Source organism: Urtica dioica, chromosome 2 (assembly GCF_054948205.1).
Source record: "Urtica dioica subsp. dioica isolate 48M chromosome 2, U.dioica_male_clone48M_v1_H2, whole genome shotgun sequence".
In the NCBI taxonomy this organism is placed as follows: Eukaryota; Viridiplantae; Streptophyta; class Magnoliopsida; order Rosales; family Urticaceae; genus Urtica; species Urtica dioica.
Genome location: NC_142757.1, coordinates 30,054,835 through 30,066,545, shown reverse-complemented (window position 1 = coordinate 30,066,545; position 11,711 = coordinate 30,054,835). Strand labels below are relative to the sequence as shown.

General features: G+C 37.5%; 1 pseudogene across 1 annotated transcript; it reads right to left on the bottom strand.

The window, feature by feature from the left end:
* Positions 1–2,664: 2,664 nt before the first annotated feature.
* On the bottom strand, positions 2,665–7,483 carry LOC149404295 (uncharacterized; annotated as a pseudogene). Its single transcript, XR_016295415.1, has 9 exons — positions 7,238–7,483; positions 6,376–7,022; positions 5,310–5,772; positions 5,034–5,124; positions 4,802–4,959; positions 3,598–3,649; positions 3,419–3,498; positions 3,240–3,333; positions 2,665–3,158 (listed from the first exon to the last, which is right to left on the bottom strand). The product of XR_016295415.1 is annotated as an uncharacterized LOC149404295 (transcript).
* Between the last annotated feature and the right edge of the window lie 4,228 nt (positions 7,484–11,711).

Here is an 11,711-nt window from a genome sequence, read left to right as displayed (position 1 = left end):
GCAATCTATCGGTTTCGGAATCAACCCTTAGGTGAGAGAACATTTACCTTCTTTCATGAAGGCTGCATTCCGTATCTGTAAATCACTTTCTTCTACGATCATGTCCCGACTTCCCAAAACACCTATTTAGTCAACGTTTCATTAGCCTTTAACGTGGGGAATCAAAGAGCCCGGTAACATGACCTAGAAGTCCATGATTACTTCAGGAGTTAGATGAAACGTCACTGTGACCATCATAAATGACCTCGTCTAGTGCATCGTAACGGTCCTTAAACGAGACATCTAACCAAACCAAAGTATATCCGGGTCGTACACTTACCAAAAGTGTAGAAGGCTCCCACTGAGTGATCAACCTTCACTCATGTTCTGCATATATGACTTTAGATAAAGCTTTCCAAGCGCATATCAGTCATCGACCTTGTTTTAGTTCACTGCCCGAACTCGGATGTCCAACATGCGACTCAGTTTGATACGGAGACTACAAATGATAGTTGTTATTGATTCTGAAATATATCAAGCTTCAACCCACTAATCATATCATACTAATAAAGTAACTTATTATCTTATTTAGTAATCATCATCTTCTAGTGGGCAATATTTCTAATAGAATAAATTTAATGCGACTTCGAAGGATATAAATATAGAACCCCTCAACACTGCAAATGAATATTTTAGTATATGCAAACCTCAAAATCACAAATAATTTTAATAAAAGACTACTTATTTGTAATTCACAAAGAGAATATGGACTACAACTTTGTTACCAAATACATTATATTTAGATTTGGGAGATTGTGAATACATTTGTTAATATTGCACCGCAACGTTTTGGTTATTAATGAGCGATCTAAAAGATATAACCCGGTAAAAAATTATAGTTTCAAAGATATTTGACGATCAACCTATGCAAAATGGTTTCATTGTGGCATGCACAAACTACAACTTTGGATCCAAAATCTCCGAATTCAAAAAAATCCGCATCACGGTAATCGGTAATTACATGAACAATTGAACATAGATATTTTTGTATACCATGTCACTATATAACTTGATTTTTTGTATATTAGTTATGAAAAAAGAAATGCACAAATGTTGTCGAAACGCAAATTGTTGAGGTAAATTTTTTAAACATTTTTTATTAACTAAATACTTATATGTTTCTAAGCTCAAAATGTTACAAGGCTAATGGATGCTGATTTCTTTTACTTGGTTTGTTGATCCTGACCGCCCAGAGGAAGAGTAAGAGAAAAAGAGAAGATAAAAGTCTTTTTGATACATAGGTACATGATATCGACTCTTTTTTATGTGTAAATAGTTGCGTACATATTTGAACTTTTTTTTTTGAAGTTGTATTTGAACTATTTGGATATATGTATGCTAACTCTTTTTTTATGTGTAATTTGTTATAACTAATCATTCTCTTAACTCATTTTTTCCTTTATTTGGCACGTTGCGCCCGGCCAAAAACAAGCGTGCGCGACTGATAGATACTCCGAGCGCGCGAGGCTCTTCACGCGCGCTTTGCCTCTCCCAATAAATCCATATTTTAAGGCTCTTTTCAGCTTCTTTACATCTATAAATAGACCTCTAATCAAAAGGAAAAAAATGTAATTAATTTTAAATAGAAATCACTCGTTTCCAGAGTTCTGAAACTCAGTCGAGGACCCTGCACATACGGTTTCCTCTGATCGAGCACAAATCACCTAAAATATTCTCGAAAAATATCGGTGTCCCTACTTCACTCATAATGTTTAGACTAATGTTGAGCGTCAGGTGTGCATCAGAGGCACCGCCTCTGCGTACTTCTAGCTTATTTTCTTCTTCTACTTATTCTCAAATCTCCACAACGAACGAAGAACGTTTTTGAGCTAGAGGAGCGACACTCGTGACTTTCGAGTTCTGCAAAATAACGCGCAAAAAGCGCCAGCTATAATATGCATCGATTGGAGCGGAGGAATCAAACTTGCCTCTGAATGAGACAGCATGCCCTATCTCAGAGCAAGACCCGCCGGACTTCTGCATCATTGAGCTCGAGGAAAACATTCGTCGACAAAACCTTCTCGGTTCGACGGGGCAGGCTGGGAGTTTCACTCGCTCGGGGGGGCTCCGAGGAAAAACAGAACTACGCTCGCACGAATAAGCCCAAGCGTGATGCAGGCCATTCATGGCATCTTGGGTCCCGAGGCGCAATGCTCTTGTGGTGCAACTATGTGTTCCGATGCTTGACATTGGGAGATCATGTTCTAGCTTAGGTGGGCTATAGTTGGCTATTGGACCGGCACGTTTTGTTTTGTTTGTTTGTTTGTTTTTTTTTTTTTTTTTTTTTGTAGGCTTGGATTTCTTTTCTCCAACCGTTGATCGATTATTATTATTTTTTTTTATTAAACTATGCCTGATAACAATTTTTGTTCGGTGTGTGATTTGGGATAGAAATATATATAAATATTTTTTTTAAATTTTGTTGTTGAATAAAAAATAATATTGTTTGTTAAACTAATATTTCAAGAACTATTTGTTGATGGCTAGTTTGCTACACTATCCAATAATTTTTTTTTTTGATAAAAATGCGAACTAAACAAAGACTCGTACTAGAATGTAATGAAAACCAGTCAAGAAATCATCGAGAAGTTGTTATACCTTTTCTCTCACTTGTCATCTCTCCCAAATTGTGGATCCCTCTAAATCTAATTTCTACATGGGTGACACTCGCTCGAAGTACAATCTCTGGTGAGTGTAATATCGCTTGGCGACATTGGTTAGTGACAGTTAGTCTTGTCTACAACTATTATGAATGACAAACTACGAGAAAAGACTCGTCTGGCGGCTGACTTTGCGGGGTAGGCCAAAGTTCTGGTAAGCACGGATGTGGCCGCCGAGGCCAGCGGTGACTACAACGAGGCCCCACGCGGCGGCGGAAGAGGAGTGGGTGGAGCCGCGGGCGGTCCATGGGACGGCAATGGACACGTCGGAGCATTGGAAATGCTCAAATGAGGTCGTGTTGATGACACATCTCTTGGAGTTCGAGTTGGAGGAATTGTGTCTCTGGCTCTGCTCTTCACGCCTCCACACGTACACCTGAGAGTCCTCGCTCGCCGATATCACGTACTTCCCATCCTCACTAAACGACGCTGCTATTTGGCTGCTTGTGTTCCTAAACCCTGTCAAACGTGTTTAAATTCCATTAGTTACCACCAAAATCCTTCTATTAAAACAACTTTGATTCATTTATTTCAGACTACCTTTGAATTTGTGAACCACGGTTTGGCCATCCAGAATCCGAACCCGGGAATCCGCGGAGGTTACCACTACTTCGTTTGGGTTTGTGGGAGAAAACTGCTCAGTAAATAATTATAGCGATTCATATAGTAATATTATAAGATAGGTTTTATCATTAGCTATTCATAATGTTTATTATTACCTGAAAACCAGTTATCTTTTTTGCTTGAGATTTCTTCTTGTTCCGGAGCTCGATCTGGGCGGTTTGATTCAGTTTGCAATCTACAATATAATGGATTAATTAGATGAATAAACTTGTGAAATTAGTTAACCAATTGTATATACGTGTGATAATAAGTTTAAAGTGTAAGATGAATATACCTTGTGTACTGTAGATGCGAATGTTGCCCTTATGTGACCCAATGAAAGCACCCTATATATACATATCCACATCACATGTTTGTATCATAAATCTATATATGATACATATGTTGGAAAAATTTAACAAATAATTTATTATTAATTAAGTGACTGATTTGTAAAAGTTATTAGAGTGTATGAATTATCGGAGAAGATTATTGGCCTTCGTTTCATAGTGAAGTATAAGATCGATTATTAATTTACCAAGTGAAATTGATAAAAACATAAAAAGTTATGAAAGAAAGGTACAAGTATGGTAAATGTATAAATATACAAAATAGTCCCACATGGGAAAGTATGTATGCAAATTTTTGCAATGCCTATATATATATATATAGTATAGGCTTTAAGTTCGAAAGGCCGGTCCCATTTATTTTTTGTAGACGGTCTTGGTTATAATGCCCATCTTCACCATATGTGCGCGCTCGGTCGAACTAGTTTGTCTAATTAGTGTCTAATTTTTTTTTTTTTTTTGTTTCCTTCGAATATTTGAATATCATTTAGATAATTTAGCATTGGATAGTGGTTTGCTCCTTATAATCATGCATTGTATGGGGCTAGGTTAAATGTTCGAAACAATTTCAAACATTAAGAAGGATATTTCAAATGTCAAGTAACATCAAAGTATTTAGAACAATTTCAAACATTAAGAAGGATATTTCAAATGTCACTAACTTGCAAGTAACATCTGAGTATTTAGTAGTCATCAAGGCAATAAATGTTGAGCTTAAACGTTTATAACCGTGTGTTTGGCCTACCTATATAAGAAAGATTTATATTCTCATTAGAACAATCTCTCTTCCTCTCCAGTTTGTTTCTTCCTTTTCGTTCTAATTCGTCGGAGACGTTGTGGTGACGCTCATCTAGTCGTTACTTGTAAAATCCAACACAAGTGGAAGGGTGATAAAAACTTCATAAAAATCGTCAAAACGAGCTTCGAGATCTCTTTCTTCCATTCCATGATTTCTTCAAATTGATTAAGGTTTATCCGAGTTTATTTTATTTTATATCTTGTAATTATTCTTTCATATTTTAAATTTATCTCCATTCTATTGATTTTCCATTGTGTGTGTATATATATATATATATATATATATATATATATTTTAATTTGGAAATTGTCTATACCGCAAATATTATATATAATATTTTTAAGAATATATACCTGGCCATCAGGGGTGTAAGAAGCGGCGGTGACCATCTCATGAAAATCGGTCCAGTCCACAACTTGCCTGTCTGGTATACTCCAAATCCTGACCTTGCCATCCAGTGATCCGCTGATGAAGTAATCGTCGTCCATTGGGTTAAAGTGTATGCACGTCACTGAATCCAGGCACGCTCATTTAGTATATACGAAATTATATATGATATATACATCATATCATATGTAAGTATACCGTAATCGTTGTGGGAAAACAGCTTAAGACAGCTCTTGGATTCCATGTCCCACAGCCTCACAGTCTTGTCCATTGAAGACGACAGCAGAAGCTGCAAACGACGATGTGTATTATTAACAGTTAGAACTGCGAATATATAAAATGGATCGATCTAGTTCGTTTTGACTGGTGTATTCTATTAACATAAAATAGAACAGACAGGTGGCACATGCCAACAAATAAAATAATGATTGACTAGTAGAGAGAGGGATACACAAAAAGAGAAGGTTATGGTACCTGGGAGGTAGACCAAGAAAGATCAAGGACATCGTGTGAATGACCGGTAAAAGTGCAAACTGGGTGTTGGGAGAGCCCAAAGACGGTGCCTGGGACGTGAACATAGTCTGGAGTGGAAGTGGATTTCTTGATAATATTATTGACTGGGGAGTGGGAGTGGTGATGGTCGACCACGTCATCCTCTGTCACGTGGCACTCCTCGACCTCCCACACGTGCACCGCTCGATCCTCTCCGGCGCTCGCCAGAAATCGCCCGTCCACACTAAACCTGATGGTCCATACGGAGCCGCGATGGGCTTGGATCTCTTGGCACAAGTGCACCGCCGTGAGCTCCTTCTCGCACTTCCCGCTCTGCCGCGCTTTGATCCACTCCGTCGACACCACGCCATGGTCCTGATATTATATTATTCTTTTGTTTACTTTTTGAAATATTGTCGACTATTTTTGTTTTTTGAAGGGTATTCTAACCTTTACTTTGGAGCTTATGTAAAATTACTAATAAAATTATAGCTTATAATTTCTTTTTATATTCGTTAAATAATATATTTCCTTCATAAAAAAAAAATTATGTCAAATTTCCGTTGGAACGGTTGACCTGCTTCAAATATTTGGTCAACAAATTTTTCTAGTTTTTTTTTTCGATATAATAAATTTTTTTCCCTAAAATCAAATATTTATTTTCGACATTAAAATCTTGAACTTTGAAATTTATCACAATTATCTCATTCATCAATAATATTTATTCAACAAGCCCATCAAAGGAAAATATTTATAAAAAATGTCGTTTCCACGTGGTGTATTTTTTTTTTCTTTTCAGAAAAGCATTATGCTATTAATGAGTAAATGGACACTCAAATAATTAACATACATCAAAATTAAAATTAATGGACTAGTAAGCAAACTTAATTGCTACTTTATTTTCCTCGCGAGGACATAGCACCGCGAGCTCAACCATCAACTTATGAATGTTGACCGTCTTTGATTATAGATAATTAAATTATATATTACTAGTTTGTTGTATATACTATTCAGTAATTCTATGGATATGCATAGCCCCGCACTTTACATTTTGCGTACCTGCTGGTAGATGAGACCGCTGACGGAGTGTGCGACGCCTTTAATCCCGCTCTTGATAAGAGCCACGCCCCTTCGCTTGCTCCGCCTGAGGCTCTTGTACAGGATCGAGTTGGCATTGACGGCATAAGATTTCTTTCTGCGGCCGGAGATGGAGGCGGCCCCGGCGCCACTGCCACCCATTTGGTGGCGGCGCATGAGCTCCTTCACGACCGGAGAGTGACCCACACACTTCTCGAACTCCTCCATCGTCAACTGCTTCCCTGTCTGCAGATCGCTCAGGCGGTTCCACGCTCCGTCTTCACCGCACTCCTTCACCACGAACTCGTTCCCCGTGTCCAAGTTCTTTATCAAGAACAGCGAACTCACCGCCGCCTCCGACGACGAGCCCGACTGATCCTTTGCCGTCGCCGCCGAGTCTGAGCATGTCCGTGTGACGCGCTGCTTCGAGCCACGCGGCCCCACCATTTCGACCACTAGCTGGCTCTCTGCGCCGAGGCTGATCTCGATGTCTCCATCCGAGCGCGACCGCCGCACTGGCGCCACCGTCGGCGTCTCCGGGATGACGGCGTCGATGTTATTTGAAGGCTCCGCATCCGTGACTTTGGAGAGGCGGCTCTCCGTGGCCAGCCCCATCCCCTTCATATGATAATAGCCAGATTAAAATGAATAAAATTTACACGACAGAAATACAATCAAGTTTACAGTTTTTTTTGTTGCTATGATTTTTAAGTATAAGAAATTATGACTAGGTAATTTGAAAATGTATTACATAATATTTAAAGAAAAATAATTGGGGGCAGGAACCCCAAACAAGCTATTCGTGGATGAGAGGGAGAGAGAGAGAGAGATACCTGAAGCAGGCGCTTGCGGCGTTCAGAGATGGAGGTGGGGGTGGCGATCCAGACGTCATATAAGTCGGTGGAGGAGAAGCTGTGGGAGGAGGAGACGGCAGAGGCGAAGGAGAGGCGGCAGTCGTCGAAGGCGTCGTCATCATCGGATGAGGATGAGCACGACGCAAAGAAGCGGTCGTGTTCCTCGTCATCCACGTCATCGCCGCTGTTCCATCTGGCGATGGTCATTGTCCGCACGCGCTCCATTAAAATGGCTTGTTGGTTATTTGATAACGCCTATGGCCAAAACAATGATGTTCGTCTTAATTCATTGATATATGATTGTGAGGATGAGAGAGATTTTTGGGGATTTCTTTCTTTCTATATTGCGTTGCATTCTTTATCACCCAGCGAGCGGTTACCCCTCCATCATAGTATTTGGATTTTCAGGGAATTTCTATTACGTACCAAATGTCGTTATTATTATTAGTTTTATTAAATGTTTTTTTTTTCTTCCTTAACACCTCTTCACGTCTGTTGCAATCATAATTCGATGTGCGGTCACGATGTTTGGTCTCCACTCCTAATGGTTATAACGTGCACATTTATAGTTTTCTCTTTGTCCTGTATTATCTTCTTCATATTTAATATTTAATAATACCAAAAATATATGAAAACAAAGCTTATTTCTTAGCTAATAAAGAAATCATATCTAACGCTAGTCATCATGATTAATATCAGTGTCTCAAAAATTCCCTTGCCCCAGACTCTTAACCTTCACGTCCTACTTAGTTTAGTAGTCTAAATTGCTACTTTCTATCAGGCCACGAGCCTCACCTTCTACCTAGGCTTGTCACCATGATTTACACCGTCCTTGATTTTATAGAGCCATCTACATGACACCGACCTCAGATTCTTAGGTCGAGGAACAATTATCCATGTCAAGTTTCTATAGAGCGACTCCATCTCTTCTTATTGTATATCGTGCTTTTTAAATCATAAATGTAATTTTGTGTGAGGATGAAGTTTTATATTAAAAGTTAGTCCCCTAAGTTATCGAGTACGTTGTAATGGATAAACTGGAAAAAAAAAAGTCTTTCAAATCGTGATGCTAGCTCTCTCGTGCTAAACGTCAAATCAAGTCGAATATGTGAGCTCAAGCTACTTTAGCTTGAAGGTGACACGAGTGACATGTTTTTTGAAATTGGAATTATAAATTTGAATCATGGGATGATATTAAGTAACTATTCTAGACAATATTTGTTGGAAAAATCAGTTGGAATCAAACACAAACAACTAATACCAATAGTACGAAAAACCAGTTGGTATGAAACACGAACAATCGCTTTGATACTAATTGTTTGGAAATAAGGGTGTGGTATTGGACACGAACGATCGCTCCGATACCCAATTGATGAGTAAATTACTTCCCTACAGGTTAATTACAGTTCTCATGTATTGAACACGAACAATCGTTTCAATACTTCTTATTGGACAAACAACCACTACTACAAATCACGCTATTTGCGTCGCTCAAAAAGTGATGCAATAGGTCATTTGCGTCACTTTATGGGCGACGCAAAAGCCACTGCCGCAATAGGTCTAGGGCGTCGCTTATAAACAAGTGACGTTCCACGTGACGCCACGTCGGATCTGGCGCCCAAATTGATAAGGGCGTCGCTTGGTAAAAAGTGATGCAATAGGCGTTGCGTCGCTCAATTTTAGCGTGACGCAATATCTATAAAAGCGACGCAATAGGTGTTGCGTCGCTCAATTTATAAGTGACGCAACAGGTATAAAAGCGACGCAATAGGACTCCGCGTCACTCGTTTTTAAAGCGACGCAACATGATTAAATTTTTTTTTTTGCGACGTTTGGTAACCGAGCGACGCAAATAAATATATTTTTTTAATTACGAAAATATACAGATTATCCATTAATTCCTGCAGGTTCAAAACAGCTTCTAAATCATATTTGAGACAGAATAAACAGCAGTATAAATTAACTTAGTATACCACATTCACCAAAAATCATAGTTCACAACTAAAATAGACATAGTCTATAATCTATATAGTATATGGTAAACATTTGTACCATCTAAAGTAGTTTGCAATTATCTCAACATAGTTTCACAATTATACTACTTCTAGAAATCAAATGTGACTAGTCATGCACTAGTAGTTTTAGTCATACCATCGATGACAATCCTATAATATTCTTCTTGAAGCGGGTCTATATCCTTTGAAGTATATTCCGACATGGATAACTGAAATCACAATATAAACACGTTATTAGAAATATAAAATAGGTATAATAAAATTAAAATTCACAAATTAACAACCAATTAATATACTTACAACGTTAATCATGTGAAAATGATTTAGCTCGAAAAAATGCATTTAGCATTAGTAACACATAATATCCACATTCCCAATACGAAGGTTGAAATGGTACCTAAAATAAAATAATTAATACATATATAATTCATAAACATTATATATTGAGATTTTATAACACGTAGAGGGAGCTAGAATGGAATATAATTCATAAACATTATATGGGCGTAGAGGTTAAAAGTTGTCTTAACTTACCTTTGGAGCATGCCACATAACTTCTACTCCGGCTTCATAATCGTTATATGCCCTACAAATATATATGTATATATATATATATATATATATATATATATATATATATATATATTTAAGTTTATAAGTACAAAACTTAAATATGAATTACCGAGAGAATCTACTTATTCTAGAGTATAGAATTTACTTACTTTGACAAAACTTTTTTCAAATCCGGTGACGGGGATGTTTTACCGAGAGAATCTAGATAGTATGAATTACCATCACGATCCATCGCGATAAGTGTCCAATGACGCCTAAAAAATTAAATTCTTAGAGTCAATTACTTATAAGTCCTAAAAAAAAATTAAACATTTGGCAACAAACTTACGTAAAATTCCAAGGCATAAGTAGAACACGCCTATCTCTCAATTGACATAATCGTGACGTAATGTGAGATGCTCGCTCCTCGATGCTACCCTTACGATCGTATGCGACCTCATGCGGACAAACGAAATCATAATTGTACGGTAGATCTTGTTGTAACAAGTGCCTAATATAAAAAAATAGAGTTATTAACAACATAATTTTTTATATATTCGAATTACGCTATTTAAGCATACCTTATATAAAACATAATCGGATAGTCCCCGATATCTTCTCGTTGCATAAAATGTTGGATATCTTCTTTTAACATGTGGAGCGTCGTAGGAATGCCAAAAAGAGATGGTTCTCCTTCTACGGTGTACAAGCAATGATTTGGATAGTTCACCATGATTTCCAATATTTGATCAAACACGTTACGATTTTCACTGTCCTCAAGCGTGTAATTCTCACCGTGATGTGTCCATACTTTGTAACTTTGATCAATGACATTCATAATCAAATGATCATATAGAGTGGGTATGTTAACAAAGCTATAATTCCCACATTTGACACACGGACACGGTATTCTTTCTATGTTTTCGCAAACATTTCGACAATGATTTAAGAAACATTTCACCCCGTTCACATACTGCATCGTATCTCTACGAGCCGACATCCATAATTTATCCATAATAGATCTGTGATGAAAATGAATATATACTTCAATAAAAACGACAATGTAATCGAAAAAAATTCACAAAAGCATTTTAAGGTGTTTTCTCGAACCTAAAATTATCATACCATCATACGATTATCTAAAATCTAAATCTAATTCACAAAACACCGGTTACAAAGAAAGGACATCAAAACAACAAAAGTAATCACAATAATTTATCACAACTACCGGCATAGATCACCACAAACGACTTCCAATTTCATTTTCATATTAAACTATTGTCATACATATTCTACCCCACTTCCAATTTCAACATAAAGTTACCACTAAGCAACAAAACAACAATATTTAAATCAATAGCATCACTCAAAAATCAAAGGATGCTCAAAATCACAACACAACAAAAAAAATATTTTCTACACCCTAGTAGAGAGTCACTCGGCCACCACAAAAAAAAAAAAACCCAAACACACTATCATCACACCACCACCAAAAATAAAAAATCAAAGTTAAATAATATATATGATATAAACGCTCAAATCACAACACAACAACAACAAAAAGTATTTTCTACACCCTATAGCAGTCACTCGGCCACCAGAAAAAAAAAAAAAAACAAAAACCCAAACACACTATCATCACACCACCACAAAAAAAAAATCGCTGTTACATAACATATATGATATAATCACTCAAGGAAATCAAAGGCTTAGAGGGAACCGTTTTACATTAAATTTAAAAAAAAAACTAACCTGAATGAGGGGCTCGGAGTCATGGTCGGAGCAGCGACGCGGTCGAGGAAACACAGTCGGAGTGGAGTCCAGGTCTATACCTTTTCGCGATCGAAACTTAACACTAACCTCGGAGACACGTCCAGGTCCTATAC